Consider the following 21,067-nt stretch of genomic DNA (forward strand, 5'->3'; position numbering starts at 1 on the left):
AGCAGAGAACCACACAGGGAAAACTGTTTCCTCTTCCTTCTTCCAAAGGTGATGAAGACTCAACCGGATGCTCACAGCTCACATGGAGGGTGAGGAAGAGCATCCTCATATACTACTAGCAGGACCATGAATTGCTATAGGGACGAGGGGCCCTTAGAAACGTAGGGTGCCTGTGTAGTCTATTCATCCAAAGCCTTTATGTCAATCAAGCTGTCAGTCCCTCCCTCTGATCCAAAGCAACAGTCCAAGACCCGTTTGGTTTGACGTGAAAGTGTCTTCCACAGGCTCTTGTATCTGAAAACCTCATCTCCAGTTGGGGTGCTGCTGTGGAAGGCAGTAACGGAGGCTCTCTCAGATAACACTGGGCTGTGTCCAGATAGCAGCGGGAACTAGTCAGGAGGCCTTTCCACCGTGATGGACTGAAGTGTCTGTGAACCTGCAAGCCCAAACCAACCTTCCCTGTCACAAATTGCTTCTGTCCAGCATTTTGTTACAGTAACCGGAAAATGAAGGGGTCCGGGAATACCCCAAGATATGTTTAAAGTGGTCCTTGCAAAAGCCAGAGGTAAATAGAAAGCCATAAACAAAACTCCAATGGTTTTAGTCTTATAGAAAGATATTTTTCAACCATGAAGACTGCATATTCAGAAAACTGTGAAGAGCATAAATCAGAAACATCAAGGGAGAAAATGCTGCAAAATGACATCACCACATGTAGCATAGTAGTCACCCTGTCCTTGTGTGTGTCCCTATGTGAGTGCATGGCTTTAGAAAGAGAGGTCAAAAGTCACAAAGCCAAAGGTTTACCAATGCGGCAGAGTTGGGCTCAGGTGTTCCACCTTGAAGCCATCCTGCATTTTCCAAGTTGTCTTAAGGGTCCACGCAGTCTGTTGTCATTTCTGTTTGTGATGATGCCTTGGCAGCTTCCTATGGACAGCATGAGGTTTCATTCTGCACCCTGATTTTGTCTGGGTCACATGACCAGTTCTAGCCAATGAGCTCTGAGTGTCTCTTCGAAGCCAGGGTGCCTAATAGACAGACCCACCAAGTGACCAGGATGAGCACTTGCTCACCTGGATGGACATGAGCCATTGGGCCCACTGAGGCAGGGGAATGGCGTGTTCTCACAGCACCCCACTTAGCAAAGCTACTGCTGCTGTCACGTGCAGAAAAAGAGGACGTCAGAAAGGAAAAGGGATATGGCTGCCAATCTCACCCATACTTTAAGATGGCAGAAAATAAGAACGTCTTCATTCTGAGGAAAAACTTCCCTAACCACAGAACAACTCTCCTCTTTCTTTTCCGTGTGTGCCTCTGTGTGTGTGTGTGTGTGTGTGTGTGTGTGTGTGTGTGTGTGTGTGTGTGTGTGTGTGTAGGCTAAAGGTCAACTTCAGTGTCATTCTTGAGGCACCATCCACCTTGCTCTTGAGATAGGGTCTCTCACTCATCACGAAGCCAACCCAGTCATCCCCACTGGCTGACCCACGAGCTCTGCAATCCTCCTGTTGCTCCCTCCCTGCACTGGGATTACAAAGGTGAGCTGCCACACACAGCTTTTCTCACTGATGCTGGTATTGCTCTCAGGTACTCAGAGGAGGCAGACTGTACCAACTGAGCTGTTTCTCCTTGCCCACCCCCTTTAAGATTATATCTCACTCTGGAGCCAAGGCTGGCCTCAATACCCACAGTAATCCTCCTTCCTCAGCCTTCCTAGTGCCCCTGTACACACTCATGTTTTTATACACATGTCAGTATGCCAGCGCCATGAAGCTATTCTTTGTAGGAGGTATGGAGTGGCAAGCTCTGTGCCACTGAGCTACATCCCTAGCCCCAAGTCTCTTGAACCAAAATATTGTTTGAATCTCAGAACTGGCCTTCACAGTTGCCCAGCAACCCTCTGTACCTGCCAGGTCTAGAAGGGGAAAAGAAACTCAAGGCTAGCCTGGGTCACACCATCAGCACCCCACTTCAACCTCCACCTAGATGCAGATCAGTGTGTGCCAGGTGTGCACTTGAGATCATCTCTTGACATTAGAAGGAGTCATTCCAAAGTCTTGGCATCCTCTGGGCCAGGTTGCGTTTATAAGAGACTTCCTTGGCAAGAAATGTCACATGGGGAAAGGCAGAAACAGATCTATTTTCTTCCTCTGGCTGGCTTCCTTGCAGCACCTCAGGCTCTTAGCATCTTAATCTGCTGAGATGTGAGAAGCCCCGGCTACACATTCCCGCCCTCCCTTCCACAGTGGACTATACCACTTTAAACCAGGAGCCAAAGAAAACTACCCCTGAAACCTTGCATGTCGTAAGCTTACACTGACAACTCCTATGGTTCACATCACCAGTATCATATAAGCAACCCAGTGCATAGATACAGCTAACCACCATAAACACGTGTACGGACCTTATGTTCCTTACTACACGTGGTCCTAATGATTTTAAATGTTGCTCATATTCAATTAACCCACGTCATAGCTCAACATGATAGGTGCTATGACTACTCCTGAGTCTCACATGAGGAAACTGAGGTCCAGAGAGGTTGAATCACTTTCCATACTGAACACACAGCTGGTCCTGGTGAAGTTGTGACCCAAGACTAACTATTGTTCTGACCTCCCTACTACCTCACCCCTGCCTCAACACTCCATCAGTCTACCCCTCCCTACCTACCCCACCCCTGCCTCCAAACTCCATCAGTCTATCCCTCCCTATCTCACCCCTGCCCCACCATTCCATCAGTCTACCCCCTCTCTCCATAGCTTACCCCTGCCTCACCACTCCATACTGTCTGCTCCTCCTTGTATCGGGTGGGAATAAAAGAAAGTCACAACTACTCATCAAAGGAGGCAGCTTGGGTCTGACCACACATCCCACCATCTGTGGCTGAGTCTGGGTCAGTATCTTTTATACTCCAGTGAAGACTCCTTGGACCATTCAAAGTTTCAGTTTTCCATCACCATTCAGTTGCTCCTAGGAGATTTCATCGTCCATTCATTCATCGTCCACGCTATGGCTACTGTGTCAGTCAGATACCTAGCTATGTGTGAGGATATGCACAAGATTGGAACAGTATGTCACTACCCCTAAAGGATGGCAGTGGAGGTCCATGGGGCTTGGCAGGCAGGGCAGGGCTAGAGAATGAGCTGCAGAGGCTGCCCATCAGAATGCAGAGTGGCTTCCACCATGCTGTGTGTCATTTGTACAGGCGTCACCAAGACTCCAGCATCTCTGAGCAGCCTCTGCAGTCCTCGCCTTGGCCTTGCATCCAATCCATTTGCAGAGAGAGGGAAGAGAGAGAGAGAGAGAGAGAGAGAGAGAGAGAGAGAGAGAGAGAGAGAGAGAGAGATGAGAGGAGAGAGGAGGGAGAGAGAGAGAGAGAGAGAGAGAATTGTATAGTGTCCTCAATTCACCTTTGGGAAACAGACGCAATTTTTATCAGGAAATTGCCAAAACATCAGAAAAGAAAGCCAACAAGAGACTCACTCTGTGTTGCACTAACAGATGTGACCTTGCTTTTTAGGGGGCATTTCTTCCACAGTGTTGTCGGCAGCAGGATGAATCTGGCGCTGAGGATGAGCCAGACACATCAGGTCTCTGAGTCTGACTGGTGATGCACTTGCTATATTGATTTAGCAATGTTACTTACCACCAATGAAGCCAATTTGTTTTCCTCCTTTGCTGGGCTGTTTGATGGGGGTCCTTAAAAAATACCCATCCATGTATCTTCCATTCCTGGTACCGAACAGGTAGTCAGGATGTTATTCTGTTGAATCCTGCTTTTAGAGATTGGTTCTGGGTCTGAAACCTCCTCCACTTGCCAGCTAGGAACTAAGTGACATCCTTGAGTCTGTGTGTCTACAAATCCTAATGAGAATTACATGAAAGAAACCAGAAATGTATTCAGCACTGCCCAGGTAATGCTTGCTGCTGCTATTTATTATGTAATTGTTGATGCCACTGTCACTTCAACATGATTATATTTCCTTCTATCTTGACTTTTGCACAATGCACCTACACACACACATACACACACACATACACACACACACACACACACACACACACAAACACATACACACCATATGTAATTGAAACCATCAGACAGAGACCCATGTTGGGTAGCGGTCAGTGCCCAGTAGTTCATTCCTCTGGGGGCATAAAGCTGAGATAGAAACATCTTGCTGTGTACACGTTTCAGGAAAAAGTATTCAAGTAGCATCGTGCTCTGTCCCCAGGCAGGGCCAAAAGAGGGGGTTCTTGAAATGTGAGGTGCTCTGTTTCTGATTCTTTAGCTTCTGACCTGGCATTAAGGATACAAAAAATACTGTGGTCTTCCGAGAGAAAACAGCCCCCCAACTGCCAGTCCTTACCCCATCGCTTTGTCAGGCTGGTGCTAAAAACCTCATTTCACATTGTGGGTCCCCTGGAGTATTTGAAAGTGGTGCCTTCTCCTCCTCCTCCTCCTCCATCTCTCCCCCTAATCCCCAACCCAGTCATTCTCAGAGGCTTGGCTGGCTCCGAAGGTTCCAGACAGTGGAGCTAAACACGTTAGCCGACAGACGAGCAAGGCACAAGAGGCGGCAGGAATCAAATAAAAGGCAAACGCGGCAGCCACAGGTCAGTGCTGTATAAATATTTATGCTGGAGGAAAAGTTGGTGGCTGAGTAACGACCTTGTGGCTGGTATTAATAGAGATAATGTGTGTCTCTAGAACGTGCCGCCAGAGAGAGAAAGGGGTGGGCGAGGGGGGAGGAGGCAAGGGCGAGAGCGGGGATGTTATAAATCTTAGTGCCAAGCCCAGACCCTACTGACCTTTCCTCCCCCCACCAGCGCTTGCATCTTCACATCCATTTTTCCTCCTCTTGGGCCAGCTTGTCTCAACTAGGGCACCCGCTCGTCTCTGCATCAGCCGTCTAGGGAAGACTCCTCTCGTTGCCGCCGGGAGTCTACACCAAGTTGAGTACACACCTGGTGCTTCATAAAAGCACAGGGCAGTAAGCTGACTGACGTGTACTTATATTTCACATTCCTGTGACCCCCCCCCCCAAGATGAGACCCAGTTTTGTCTTTTGAGGGTCCCTGGTCTTCCTTCATCGCTCTCCAGTACCCCAGCCCCTGTATGTGGTGGCAGCTGAGGGGACTGTCTGCCCATGTTCTTCCTCCTACAAAAACTCCCCAGTAGCTCCCATAGTCTAGATGGAACCCAAAGTCTGTAGCCTACGGGGGCGGGGCAGTCTCTGGGACTTGGGTCCTCTTTGGCCACCTCTCTTTCCTTCCTTGGCCCCAGTGGCTTCCCTGCCCAGAAACACAAACAAACAAACAAACAAACTACTATTTATTCCCAAAAGCCTATGTTCTCATGCATATACCCAAGTTTCCCCACATCATTCTATTTCTTTTCTCTGGTACCCCTGCTTTTTTTTTTTCTTTTGGCAGGAAAGGGGGTTGGGGCAATGAACACAGGACTTCGTGTATGTCTGTATAGGCTCTAGCTACACACCCTCCAGCCCTTTTCCTGTGCATTTTGAGACAGGGTGTTACTGCTGCAGTCTTGAGTTTGTGGTCCTCCAGACTGCCTCCCAAGTGGTGAGCTGCCAGTGTCTTAGGCACTGTGTTTCTAAATGAAGTGCTCTGTCTGCAACACTTACACACTTTTGGTCGGGGGGTGGGTGGGTCACACCCCTTTCTCCAAGAGACTTCGCTTGTGTTTAAGATTGTGTTTTATCTGAATGTGTCCACCTATCCATGTGCATGTGCACTTGATTGTAGTGCCCATGGAGGCCAGAAGAGGGTACTCAAGTTGCAAAAGGCTCTGAGTTGACTAACGTAGATGCTGGGAACCAAACTCAGGTCCTCAGTGAGAGCAGTAGGGACTGCTGAGCCATCTCTTCAGCCCCCCTTTCCCTGTTTTTAAGGCTTCCCAGATACTCTGTTCCTCCCACTGTAGACAATACAGTCATCTCAATGCAGAGCAGATGGTGTATAATTTGTCTCTCTTATTCCTGAAATAATCTGAATATTCCTGGGCAGGAAGGCATGAAAAGGGACTTCCCTGCAGGAAGTTGGGGGATCTGGCACTGCTTCAAAATGCCACCACCATTTCCTGAAGCAAATTCCCACAGAAGACAGTAATACTTCCTTGCCTGAAACCACAGTGGAAGACTTCATGGCTCCAGTCTCTGTGGTCCTGAACAAATAACAGGGACTCCGGTACCTCTGTGTGCCTGTCTCTTAGCGCAGACAGTTTCTTTCCATTTCCAAGCTGCCCACAGAATGGAATAAAGACTGTTTCCATTTCTCAAACACAGTAACTGAGGCTCGTAAGGGCCAGGGCTTGTACTGGACCCCAAGTTGTGTGCCACCAAATCCTAGGTCTCCCACACTATCCAAAAGGACAAGCCTTTTCCTTATTTTGTCTCCTTTGTTTCATCAACTCTAGAAATAGGTACCAAGCTAATGACAGCACCTCAAGAGTGGTAGCTGAGCGGATGGGGCCAAATGACCTTGATGCTGGACAAAAGGCAGAGCTGGAGGCAGCTGGGTCAGTTACAGAACCTATGTTGTGAGCTTTAGTTCTTTACCTGGAAGAGACAGTAGAGGCATCGGGAAATACACCTACCACATGCCCGCATCCACTATACCCTGCTCGCAACAGCCGAGACGACAAAACACCTCAGATGTCCATCTGTGAGTGACCAAAGCACAAGAGGATATTATCCAGCCTTTCAAAAAGAAGAGACTCTTTATATACACAACCATAGCTGAGGCTTGATAACAGTGTGCTGATAGAAAGAAGGCATGAGAGGATCAGCAGCCTGTGATTCTACTCATGTGGGACACGGAGGATGGTCGGTTTCCTAGAGAGAGGAAGCAGAGCGGTGGCTAGCCAAGGGCTTGGGGGAAGGTAGCCCAGGGAATTATCACTTAATAGAGAGCAAGTGCTGCCATGTGGAGGGATGGGAGGATCCCGGGATGGACAAGGTGGGTTCACAGCAATGGACAGGCTCCTGCCCACTGGCTTGCCCACTTCACATAAGTGAAAGTGTGGCTCCCAGGCTCATGTTGTGAGTCTGTTAGCATCATTTTCTGAAAAGTCAAGACAGATAAAAGTGGGGCTGGGGAGAGAGCTCAGGAGTAAAATGCTTGCTGCATAAGCATGAGGGACCTGACTTCAAATCTCTAGAATCCACAAAAAGGAGGAGGAGGAGGAGGAGGAGAAGAAGATGAAGAAGAAGAAGAAGAAGAAGAAGAAGAAGAAGAAGAAGAAGAAGAAGAAAGAAAGAGAAGAAGAAGAAGAAGAAGAAGAAAGAAGAAGAAGAACGGAAGAAGAAGGAGAAAGAAGAAGAAGAGAGAAGACAGAAAGAGAGAAGAAGAAAGAAGAAGAAGGAGAAGAAATAATCAGGTGAGCATGTGCTTACATGCCCAGCACTGAGGAGGCAGAGGCAGAATGGTCCCTGAGGCTCACTGGCTTGCCAGCCTTATTTCATCAGTAAGCCCTATTTAGTGGGAAATGCTGTCTTTCAAAAAAGAAAAAAAAAATTGAAATGATGGCTCCTGAGGAATGACACCTCAGGTTGACCTTTGGCCTCTATATGCATATGTGCACACATGCACACACATGCAGGCACACACACACACACACACACACGAAGAAGAAGAAGAAGAAGAAGAAGAAGAAGAAGAAGAAGAAGAAGAAGAAGAAGAAGAAGAAGAAGAAAGAAGAGAAGAAGAAGAAGAAGAAGAAGAAGAGAAGAAGAAGAAGAAGAAGAAGAAGAAGAAGAAGAAGAAGAAGAAGAAGAAGAAGAAGAAGAAGAAGAAGAAGAAGAAGAAGAAAAGGATGAAAGAAAAGCAGAAGGAGTTAGACCAGAGGACAAGCGAAGGTGAGATACTTGGTTACTAAGACCCACCCTTTTCTTCTCTGCCATGGGGCCCTTAGCCTGCATGAAAAGCCATTTCTAGCAGCATACATATTTTGAGTAATAACTATCCCCACACACACACACCTGGGGTAGCCACAATTGGCTCCACCTCAAGCACCCTAACCAACCCACACAATTTGTGCCCCCAAAGCCTTCACTCATTTAGAACTAAAAAATAAAATAAAATAAAGGAAAGGGCAATGAGAGTAATTTGGTGGTTTCAAATATGCTTTCCCAGGAAGCAGTCTTGTGAAGCCTAAAAGCCACAACAAATTTTTTGCAAAGTGAAGTTTGGCCACCACTTGTCTTGAATGTCGATTTATTCTCAATTTCAGTAAAACTCAAAGCACCCTAGCATGCACTATTTGTGTGTCCCAGCCTAAGCTCCTGAGACAACACGACTCCAGCCCAACAGAGGCTGCAGAGGGAATTTAGACACAGGCCTTTTTTTTTCTCTCACCCATTTACCCAATGGACACACTGATGGGAGCAAGTTTCTCACTTCCAGCCCACCATGACGCAATGGTGCAGAGAGCCTCAGCTTCTGGCTTCCATATGCACAGGAGAGAGGGGCATTCCCAAAAGCCCTGTGCGTGCCAGAGGTCACCTTTTCTTACCCTTTCTCACTTCGTGGGATCACATAGCTAACCTACCAGTTCCCTAGCACTCATGCCATTCGCCTGCACCCCGCTCACTCCAGGCAGGCTCACCCCTCTCCCGTCTCCCTTGCTTCTGTAGTCATTTTACTCTGCCTCCTCAGACACTTAGCACTTCGCACCGGCTCTTTAGTAGCTGTGAAGGGTCCAATCGTGCGGTTGCTCCCTGACGTAAGGTTAATGCCTAATTAGCTCATCTAACGTTCATTTCGTGGATAATTCATGATAGGTCATTAACAAAAAGCCAGGGCAAGTGGAGGGGCACATCCATGGCCATAAATCAGAGCCCCCAAAGCATTGAAGAAGCAGCAAAATGCATGCATTATTCAGGTCAAGCAGAGAGCCAGCCCGGCCTAGGTGAGACACCTCAGTGCTCTTTTGACCCTGAGGTCCATCATCCAAGGACCGTGTGCAAAGCCAAACAACATTTACTGTGAGCATACATGGCTGTCTAAGGCAAGGTGGGGACACATCTCCCATCTCCTGGTCACCATGTGGACACACAGTTCATTCTCAAATTCAGAGCTTCCAGATTAAAAGTCGACTTCACCCACCATATACAACATAGGTACCACCTGGGAGCAAGGTGTCTTTTATCAGTCACCCACCAAGGACCAGACTAAATGTGCATGTGCGTGCTTGTATGTATGTGTTCTTTGGAGGGAAGGGGGCAATGCGTGTGTGTGTGTGTGTGTGTGTGTGTGTGTGTGTGTGTGTGTGTTGAGGTCAAAGGACAACTTTGGCCCTTGTTCCTTGGGCTCTGTCCACCTTGGTTTTAGAGACAAGGTCTCTCCCTGGCCTTGGACTCACCAACTAGGAGAGGCTGGCTGCCTAGCAAGTCCCAGGGTACCTGTCTCTACCTCACTGGCACTAGGATGATAAGGGTATAATGTGGGTTTCGGGGACCAAATCCAGGTTCCTGCACTCATAAGGTGAAACTTCGCCAATCTCACTATCTCCCTAGCCCCCAAGAAATCATAGCTTTCAGGAGGGTTCTAATGGTCCACACTTCATCTGGCATCCTTCCTCCTTTTGCTCAATGATCCAGATGTACTGGGGTTGTTCTACTTCATTAGACTTGGGGATATCCCACCCCCCCTTTTTTTCTTTTTACTACATTCCATCATGACTCTTTAAGGCTTCTTTGCTAGGGAAATCTTTGCCCTTAACTGGAGGGGGGAAATTAAATAAAATAAAGGTGGGCAGAGTATAAGGAACGAGCCCTTTGCTATACAGGGGACCGGCGGGGTTGTGCATGGACCCTTTCTAGGGCCCTAGGAAGAGCAGTATGGGTGGAACAGAATCATCAAGAAGGGCATGGCTGGAAGTCACTCAGGTTCTCTCAGGACCTAGCAAACCACACACAGGCAGGTCTCTGTCTTTCGTCGGGAGTGAGCCGGGAGCACCTGAGTGGTTCTGAGGAGAGGGTGCACCTGATGTGACTACCATTTCCAAACCTCCTCTCAGGCTGCCTTGATAAGCAGAGGCCATAGGAGTGGAGGCCGAGGAAATTCAGATGAGAGGACATGGAGGCTCAGATCTGAGGACAGGGGCAGGATGGGGAGGGCGGGCACAACTTGCTACTCAGCTGAGCTGTGCAGGATATCAACCAGCAGCAGCAGAGAGGATAGCCTCATTGAAATGGTAGATAGGATTTCAAAAGGACCACACGGGATGCTGCACGATTACTTAAACAAGAACTGCCTGGTCCCTTGCTTGTTGTCAGGCAGAGAAGGCATTCCAGGAGGGCAGGGAAGACTGGGAAGGAGTTGCCTGTAGGAAAAGAGGAGGCAGGCGTTTTAACTAGAGTGCTTACAAGGGCCCTGGGGCAGGAAACAGAGGATGGACTACAGGCCTGCTTATGAAATAAGTCATAGTCTAGATCCTTGATATAAATAGGCCTATGCTGGTTCCACACAGCTGTGCATCACCACCACCACCCATCCCCACCTCGGTCAGAAGCTAAGGGTTCTCTAGCTCTCCCTACTGGCATAGATCACAGATCATCCTGGCTGGGTACCAGCCAGGCTGAAGTGATGGGGATTTATCTTTCCCAGAGGTGAGTAAGCCTCATTGGGAAAGATCTGAAAACTCCTCTTTTGTCCCCAGTCCCTGGCTTCAGACAGCTCCGCTGCTGCACAAAACCAGGGAGGTGCCAGGGAGAGGACAAGATGGTCCCTCCGCAGGAAAGGCGAGCCTCGGCAGCACACTGGCCTAGTTAAAGCTTAGCCGCCCTTCTCCTTGCACCCAAATGGACCACACTTGAGAAATTAAATAAACAGCATTTGTCAGGGGCTTTTGTGGGCTCCCAGCTGTATTTATTTATAGGCCGGTCTGTTATTTATGGGCACTCGCGCTCGGTGTAAAAGCTTTGTCAGAGAGAAGTGGGAGTGAGGAGGGCAAGGGCTTAATGCTCGGATAGACACCTAAGAACCACTCCAAGGGGCTGGAGAAGGGATGCTTTCTGCCTCTGTCTCCTGCATGCAGGGTGCTGGCTTGCACCTTGAAAGTACCAGACCAACAGGCGCCTCCACCAAAGAGTCAGAGGCCCCAGGGGAGGTCTGAGGCCAAGGGGAAACGAATCATAGCTTCATCTCCTTGGGGATTCTGCTGCTTAGCTGGGAAGTCCCCACCATTCTACCTGGAAAAACAGGCAGGCAAGGCCTGGGTTGAGGTGGATGTGTTCAATAGCAGATGGTGAATGAATGAATGAATGAATGAATGAATGAACGAACAAACAAATATACGTTGTTTCCCTGGTGATGAAACTGGAGAGAAGCTTCAAGAGGCTATGTGGAATGTATTGTAGCAAAACCAAAAAAAAAACAAACAAACAAACAAACAAACAAACAAACAAAAAGAACATGAACCCAGATTCTTAAAATGCCCCCAACTTGGCTCCAAGAACCATTTAAAAAGAATTCCAGCCTAGATGGGGGAGGGGCTTTCCAGGCCCATGCCTTGCCAAGGAGCCATTGACAGTTGATGGCTGCCAATTAGCGTTGTGGGCAGGGAGGAACATGTTGAGGGTGTTCCAACCAGTAGATCCCTCATGTTCTGTGGCCCCACACTCACTCGCGTGCGGGCGACATGACCTGAACTCAGTGAGTTACCAAAAAAATAAAGTAAAGATATGAAGTCGGGAGGGGCATGTGGAGGGGTGTGTGGGGAGTTGGGAATGGGAATAGGAAAAGTAAAGGAAATTAAAAACAAAAGCAACCCTAAGTTAAAATTTTAACTATTTTATTATTTTTATGTGTATGGGAGTTTTGCCTGAGCGTGTGCCTATGCACCACGCATGTGCTTGGTGCCGAAGGAGCCCAGAAAAGGGTGTTGCGGAACCCATAGATGCCATTGTGGGTGCTGGGGCTCCCTGGAAGAGCACCCACTGCTCTTAACCTCTGAACCATCTATCCAGCTTCTCAAACTAATTTTTTGAGAGAGACAGAGAAAGAGAGGGAGGGAGGGAGGGAGAGAGAATATTGCCTCCCGTCTCTATATACCTGACATGGCATGCACACTCATGCACGCACACACACACGCACGCACACGCACACACACACACACACATGATAGAATATTTTTTAAATATTTATTTATTATTACATATACAGTGCTCTGCCTGCACATACACCTGCAGGCCAGAAGAAAGCATCAGATCACGTTATAGATGGTTGTGAGCCACCATGTAGTTGCTGGGAATTGAACTCAGGACCTCTGGAAGAGCAGTCAGTGCCCTTAACCTCTGAGCCATCTCTCCAGCCCATAAAATATTTTTTTAAACAAAAAATACAAGAGATGAGGAAGGAAGGGAGGAGGGGGAATCCCTCCATTTTGTAGAAAGACACAACCATGAATCGCCTGTGGCTCTCCACTGAGGGCGAGATCTTGAGTGATTACCCTGAAGGGCATAGACACACACACACACACACACACACACACACACACACACACACACACACACCACCTCATTTTTACTTTATATATAATGTCACACATGCATATTTATGTAACGGTAATAATTAAAGAAGGGTTATGAATTTAAGAGAGAAAAGGGGGACATGAGAGAAGGGAGAAGAAAGGAGGAGGCATGGGATTGATGTAAATAGACAATTGTCAGGCATAAAAGAAATAGAAGGAAGGAAGGAAGGAGGGAGGGAGGGAGGGAAGGAAGAAATCCCAAAATCTTGGCTTCATAAACAACAGGGCGTGGTGGCGTACACCTGTAACTTCAGCACTCAAGAAGCCGAAACAGGGAGATTCCCAACTCCAGACTGGCTTTAGCTACATGGGGAGACTGAGGCTTGAAAAACAAACAAAATTTTTTTTTAAAATACCAGTGAATGGAAGGCTGCTGGTTGCCTTGCTAGCAGTAGTGAGGGTTTAGACACTCCCAGGACATCAGCAGTAGGGCGGTTATTTAACGCCAGCTTGCGGCACCCCCTAATCTGGTAAATCACTAAAGCTTTGTTCCTTATAAACTTTACAATAGAACCAAGGACCTGTGTCATGACGTCACATGAAACGTGGGGCACAGTTTCAGCTTTCAGTGGTACCGGGTCTGTGTGTGGCTGCTGAGAAGTTGCCCATGGTCTGTGCCAGCAACTCTAGTTAAACTCTGGGTCACAGCCATGGAGACGTGACGGTGGGATGGGGATTTGAGAAGAAAGTTGTGAGCCAGGAGAAAGAAGGCAACGAGAGACAAGTGAAATGACAAAAGTGCATCAATACACGTGTATGAAACCATCAAAGATTAAAACCGAGGGGGAGTGCCGGGAGGTGGTGGCTCACGCCTTTAACCCTAGCACTCGGGAGGCAGAAGCAGGTGGATTTTTGTGAGTTTGAGGCCAGCCTGGTCTACAAAGAGAGTCAGGGGCAGTCAAGGTTACACAGGGAAACCCTGTCTTGAAAAACAAAAAACAAAAACAAAAACAAAAAACCAAGGGGGAAATTATGATGGCCAGGAACGACAGTGCAGTGCTTTAGAAAAAGTACCTGCCTTAAAGCATAAAGCCTGAGTTCCACCCCTCAGAACCCATAGTCTTAAAAAAAAAAAGCCAGAATGAGGCATGGCGCCTGAGCTTAGAGTTCCAGCCCTGTATATTTTCTGGGGCCCTCGGGCCAGCCAGCCTAACATAACCAGTAAGCCTGGGGCAGTGAGAGATCCTGTCTCCAAAACCAAGCTGAGCAACCCCTGAGGGATAGTACCAGAAGCTGAACTTTGACCTGCACATGCACAACAAATGGATATAAAATAAACCATGTTCTACATGTTTGTGTGTGTACACGCGCACATGTGCAGGTGTGTGCCAGGTACTTAAAACACTACAGGAAAATGGCTGAGACAAAGATTCTTCAAAACGGTAACTGTGGATATGTTAGTTGGAGAAATTACAAGTCTTTTTTAAAAAAAAATTTTCTATGTTTCTAAATTTTGAATTTAAAAAAAAAATTCTAAAATAAGCTGATCAATTCAGTTAATACATAAACACTATTTTCCCATCTGAGAATAGAGGTTTTATTTTTCTAAAACGGAGTTTTGCTATACAGAAAATATACTTGTGTATACACTCATGCACAAGCGCGCACGTGCACGCACACACACACACACAGTCACCTAACTAGACACACTTTTAAAGATTTGTTTTTGAAGCTGGGTGGTAGTGGCACACGCTTTTAATCCCAGCACTCAGGAGGCAGAGGCAGGCAGATCGCTGTGAGTTCGAGGCCAGCCTGGTCTACAAAGTGAGTCTAAGACAGCCAAGGCTATACAGAGAAACCCTATCTTGAAAAAAAAAGATTTGTTTTTGAATTTGTTATTTTAGGTATATGTGTGCAGGAGAGCATCAGATCCGCTGGGACTGGAGTTACAGGCAGTTGTGAGCTGCCTGACATGGGTCTTGGCAAGAGCAGCAAGTGCTCTTAACCCCGAGCCATCTCTCCAGCCCTACTGGCCTGTTTTAAAACCCATCTTCTAGGTAAAGTCACTAAGTCTGGAGAGGACCAAGAAATTGACCATGTGCTCCAGATACACATGCCAAGAAGTCAGGCTGTCTTTTAGACATCTCTCTCCAGACCCTTAAGTCACACCAGCAATTACTTGAATACCCTTGAGCTTGTGGTCCCCCTCCCCCCCCACACACACACACAAAAAGACCAGAGCCTCCTACCCAGGAAAGCACAGCTCTGCTTTGAAAAATCACTCCCAGACCAAGCCAGGGATCCAGCCACGGGGATCCTCTTGGAAGCGTGACACACTCAGCGGGTGTGGACACAGTGCAGCCCACTACCACACCACCGACGACTGATGTCACAAATACCATCTCACCAGATGGAATCCACACTCCTGGCTTTTCTCACAATCTGGCCTTTGGGCTTCCACATTTGTCGGCAAGAGAAATCTCCAAGGAAGCACAGATAAAACATGGTACCTCAAATCTTTCCTGGGGTGAACATGTTTTGGTTTTTGGTTTTTCATCTATGTATTTATTTGGCTGTGTGTGTGTGCACGCACATGCCCACACATGCAAATGCACACGTATTCCATGGCCTGCATGTGGAGTTAGAGGACAGTTAGTGCTCTTTTCCACCATGTAGGTCTGGGGGATCAAACTCAGATTGTCAGGCAGCGGCAAGTACCTTTACCCACTATCTGACTCCAAAAACTGTTTTTCACTAGAAAAAAAAAGCCATCCTGTGTTTTAAGACACCAAGAGGAAGGAAAGCATGTGTAGGATGGATTCTGTCAAACGCTTTAAGGTGAACTTCATACCCTCAGAGCTGACTGGATACTCTCAGGGAAAGGACAGGACCAGAGCAGCCAGGCTACCCAGGGAGAAAGGCCAGCTGGCACACTGCAGTGTCACACATGTCAGCCCTCTGGATCGGGCACCGGAGTGGGTGGAAAGGCTGAGCAGTTGGTTCCCATTAAACGTGGTGGCTTGAGAATTCCTTGAGTGCGGATATGTGCCGGCCCTAGCCTATCCCGGAGGTCCGAGGACGACTGCAGCTTGAAAATGTCCTTCCTCCTCCAGCCAATGACGAAAGGGACTCCAGGGTCTCCCACGGGGGTCTGGAGAGAAAGAAGCAGTCAGAAGGCCTTGGGCAGGCCTCCCGTCATCCCCTTCTTCAAGGCCCCTAATTAGCTAGTTACATGACAGACCAATTATAACCCTGAAAGAGTGGTCACAGGCTATTGAGTAATTAGTGACATTTTAAAAATGCGTTTCAACCACACACAAAACCATGTTTGCACAATGTTCAGAAACTGGCTTCCAACTACAGAAGCAAAAAGAACTCAGCAGAGGCTGGACGCAGGCAGCGGGGGGGGGGGGGTAGAAGAGGGGGGGGTCAGGGGCACAGGTTGAAAAACAGGCCCTTGGGGACAAAGGCTAGACAGCTGTTCTTTGTAAAGCTTGGGTGAGGTGATGAAGGATAAGTGGGATCTGAGGACCTATTGTGTGCCAGCCATTGGTAGGGGTCAGGATCCTAACTCAACCTCTTGACTTGGGGGTCTCAGCAAAGAGAAATAAGGAAGTCAGACAGAAGAACGTTGGGGCAAGATGGCGATGGTCCAGTCACGAGCGTCGAGGGAGCTTCCTGAAGAAGAAAGGCAGGTTCAAGTCCCTTAACACAGCTGGGACCTCAAGCAAGTCGGTAACTGCTGTTAGTCCTCAGTTTCCCCATCTGCAAAATGGGCAACTTGCCAACAACCATCGTGACACAGCACTGTGACATTTTAAAGCCCTGTCCACCTAGATGTCTCTCCTAATCCTTTACATGTACTAGTTGGTCATTTGGCCTCATGTAACATCGTCCTATGAGCTGTTTCTATTCAGCACCATCTTGGAGATGAAGAAAGCAAGACCCAGAGAGAGAGGGTGAGAAACTTATTTAAGGGCACAGACAGATGCATATGAGGTCAAGCCTGGGAAGCAGGAATCCCCCTCCACCCCCACCCCTTCTCTCCCTCCCCCATCTCTCTCTCTCTCTCTCTCTCTCTCTCTCTCTCTCTCTCTCTCTCTCTCTCTCTCTCTCTCACACACACACACACACACACACACATACACTCACACATACACACAAACACACACACACATTCACACATACACACAAACACACACATTCATACACACAAGCACACACACTCATACATACAAACATACACTCACACACACACACACACACACACACACACACACACACACACACACACACACACAGCTGCTTAGTGGTAGTTCTTGAAACTCCAGCCTGGAATTTCTTTTTTTTTTTCTTTTTTTTCTTTTCCCCAGCCCGGAGTTTCAGTGACATGAATCCTAAGCAGAGGACAGCCAGAACAGCATCCCAAAGCTCTTCCCTCTGCTGTGTAACGGACCACTGTGCCCTAGGAGCCTAACAGCAGCATGTGCCTCATATTGTATGCTTTCCCACAGAGCCTAGAAGAGTCTTCTCTGCCCAGGGTCTCTGCAGCTGGCTGCAGAAAGCAGGCCACTGGGCAGATTCCCTAGTATTTGCCTGTCTGTGGCAGAAGTTGGTCACTTATGGGTGTAAGGCTGGGGTCCTCCCCAGCCCTGGAAGCCACCCACGGTTCCCGCCATGTGTCATCTCTACAGGTAACTCCCGTCCCTGCGGACTCCGACATGGAGGCTGGCAGTGCAGTCTAGGACAGAGACTGGTGCAATAGCACAGTCACGTGATGGCTCATCCACATTACCATTCTCTGTTGGCTAAAACTAAGTTGCAGCCTCAGCTATTGTTCAGGGAGAGGGGCCAACGTGAGGACCCAAGTGCAGGGTCACCTTAGACCAGTGGTTCTCAGCCCATGGGTCCTCATCCTGACTGCAAACTTCTATCTCTGAAAAATAGTTTCATTACAATGCACAACACCAGCAAACTTATAGTTATGAAGTAGCAATGAAAGTAACTCTATGGTTGCGGGGGAGGGGGTCACCCCAACACGAGCAAGTGTATTAAAGGGCCGCAGAATTAGAGGGCTTGAGAACTGCTGCCTTAGATCCACCACCAGGGGAATGGGTGTTGAGTTGTAAAATTAGAGAACCGGGTAGAAGGCATCTGCTTCCCAGAATGACCAACCAGGAATTTTATGCACACAGGTCTTTCTGGAATTCATCGGGGCAGGGGTTGGGGGATGGGAGTGAGGGGAGGGGGAGGCAAGGGCTGGGGGATGGATTCACCAATGATCACAGATATTCCAATTTCTTTCTGATGTTCCCATACCTGCCTGCGTATCTGGGATCTTTGTGGACACTGTTCCCTTATCTGTTTGTTCTTCTGTGGGGGTGTAGGAAGAATGCAGCAACTTATGATATGGGCTCACATTGGCAAGCCAAGCGTGTCACAGCCACCAGGTTAGGTGCAAGGGTTTCCCAGAGATTGTCTTACATAATCCCATAGCTGCCCTATACGGTCATTTCTAACACTAATCCCATTTCACAGAGACGGGCACTGAGGCTCAGTGTTGCTCAGCAAGACAGAGGAAGGGCTCTGGAAGCTGTGCAAGGCCAACTCTCATGTCTAGCGCAGAACTCAAAGGGCAGGACCCCTCAGGAAACAGCAGGCATGGCTCAGCCTCCATCCTCTGTATTTATAGCAGCATTATAGAGGTCTGCGCCAAAGAGCTCCTGTCAAATCTTTTTCTCCTCTAAACCCCAAAGGGTTCTATTTTTTTTTTCTAACTCGTTGTATTCTCAGGGCTCAAAATGATGCCTGCACACAGTGGTGCTCAATAGCATTGTGTTGAATTGTTTATTGGATTTGCAAAGGACTTTCATAACAGTAGGATGAACAGGAAGGTGGGGTTCCATTTTACAGACAAAAAAAAAATGCAAGCCCAAAGAAGACCCAACTTGCTCAATCTAGATCTCTCAATAATAAGGTCCCAATTTGGATCTTTTGCCTCTGTCTATGACTGGCTACCTGTGCCCTGTAGATACTGATCACCATGGTAACCAATAGTGCAGCCATGATGATGACGATTCGTGGTGGTGTTATATGAAAGACACTGTACACCTTAGTGAAAGCTTAGAAACCTGAAGACCTTTCCCTGGATTCTTTGCACCAGTGAGAACTGAATCTTCCCAACCTTTTTAAACTAGAGCAGATACTTGGGAGACATAGGTGGCCCCATGCTAGTTCTAAGCTCGGGCTTGGAAACCTTGTAGAAATACCATGGTGCAAAAGTGAGCTGCAGTGTTGAACCATTATAGCTCAGCCACCCAGACTGACCCAGAAACTGTCTGCTGAAACATGAAAGGCTCCATCAGCCTTCCCTAAATCGGTACAGTACTCACGGGTTTGTGAGCTAAGTGGTTCCCGTAATTTCCACTAAGATTGGGGGCGGTTTGTTATGCGGCAACGGCTGACTGATACAATCCTCGGGCTACTTGATGGCAAGCTGAAGCCCAGCTCCCTGTATGTAACTCCCTGCTCTTGCTTTGCGATCTGAACCTGTAAAATCTTCATGAGAGATTCAAATCCCAAAGCTTTGCCCAGTATATACAGAGGCTGAACTCTGGCCCTCTGCAAGAGCATCAAGTGCTCTGAACCACCAAACCTTCTCTCCAGCCCCCTCACTGCACTCTTGATTTCTAGTTCAACTATCACCTTCTTCAGGAAAACTCAGAGCTTCAGCACCACCACCCCCCTTCCAGACCAGTCATATGTCTCGGTCTCTTAGCCATGCCTCTGCTAGTAAGCATTGGGCACACTCTTTTCAAAACTACTTTATGTATCCAGATTTTCTCCCTACTCCAGTCACCATCCTAGCTCTCATGTGGAGTGGACTGCCACTGACTTCATTTCTCTAATGAATACTTATTGAATGTCCAGCATCACCTAAGCTGCTGGAGATCTGCCTGGGAATAAGATGTACAAGATTTCTGTCCTAGGTAAAAAAGAAGAGGCCACAAATGAGTGAAATTTCACATCATGCAGGAGTGAGTTAATTTGATATGATGGACAGCACCTGAGGTATTGGGGAACTTTCCTGAAATAGGGTGCCCAGGAGGCTTCTCTGAGGCAAAGGCGTTGAGCAGCCAGCGACCTTGAGCAGTCAGAGGGATCAGTTACAAAAAGAACTTTGGATGGGCAGTCTTGCAGAGGAAGTAGCTGGTGCAAAGGGCCTGAGATGGGAACAGAGAGAGCCTATCAAAACAGAGAGGGGGGGGGCTGCAGGTGCAGCAGGGTGAGCCTGGGAAGCCAGGAATGGAGATAAAGTCAGAGAGATAGACACTAGCAAGGCCAAGGAGACTGCACGGAAGGGTTCAAGGTCATTCTGAGTTGCACAGGGTCACAGACCATCTTCCTCCAAGGAGCTCAGGCACTGATCTGTGAGGAGCTATAGAAATGTACGTACTGGCCACACTTCCTTAGAATGCCCCCAGCCTTCCCCATCGTGTGTCAATTTAGTCACCCCATTCCATCACCCTGACTTCAAAGTGGGGAGAGACAATGGGTAATCTAAAAAAGAGAGTAAACCTAGACCATGGCATGCAATGTATAGCCCCTAAACATGCCCACATGCACATACATACACAGACATACACACATACATATACATACACAGACATATAAACACACATATACATACACAGACATATAAACACACATACACATACATACATATACCCAGACATACAAACACACACACATACAACATGCATAAACACATACATATGCACAGATATACAAACACACACTCATAAATATCCATACATACACACACATACATATACCCAGACATATAAAGACACATGCACACACATACACAGACATAGAAACACATGAATACACACAGACATACATACACAGACATAGAAACATAATGCATGAATACATACATACACCCATATATATGCACAAAAGCACACAGACATACAGAGACATATACACACATGTACACACATCTGGATACAGAAAACAGTGACACCAGAATACAAACACATCAGTGATTCTCAACGGGAGACATTGTTGTTCCATTGTAAGCCCAGAAAATGGCACTGAGAAAGCAGCTGTGCTCAACAAAATCGGCCAGAAGTCAGCTGAAGACAAGGATGTTCAGTTCTGTCACTAACCATAATTAAAGGGTAAACGCTGCACCTAGGGGCTTAATGCCGTGCTTCCTCAGAGGCCCCAGTGAGGGGTGCCTTTCAAGCGTTGTCCCAGTCCAGCCATCTGAGACAGACACAAGCAATTCACAATGAAGAGAAACGTGTCATCTGCCCAGTGCCATCCTCGGATAAGCCGTGCAGATATGACACTACCCTACCCCCCATCCAAAGCCCCACAATGGATGATGGTCCTAAAGGGCTTTACCAAGTCACATGGGGCTACAGCGGCCATGGTGGTCCATTTTCTCTTTGCTTTTTCCAATACTAGAGATAGGACTCAGGGCCTTGGCATGCTAGGTGAGCGTTTGACCACTGAGTCACACCCTCAGCACCACTTCTCTTCCTAATTATCTCTCAACTCTGA

The sequence above is a fragment of the Acomys russatus genome, chromosome 19, assembly GCF_903995435.1.
Source record: "Acomys russatus chromosome 19, mAcoRus1.1, whole genome shotgun sequence".
Classification (NCBI taxonomy): domain Eukaryota; kingdom Metazoa; phylum Chordata; class Mammalia; order Rodentia; family Muridae; genus Acomys; species Acomys russatus.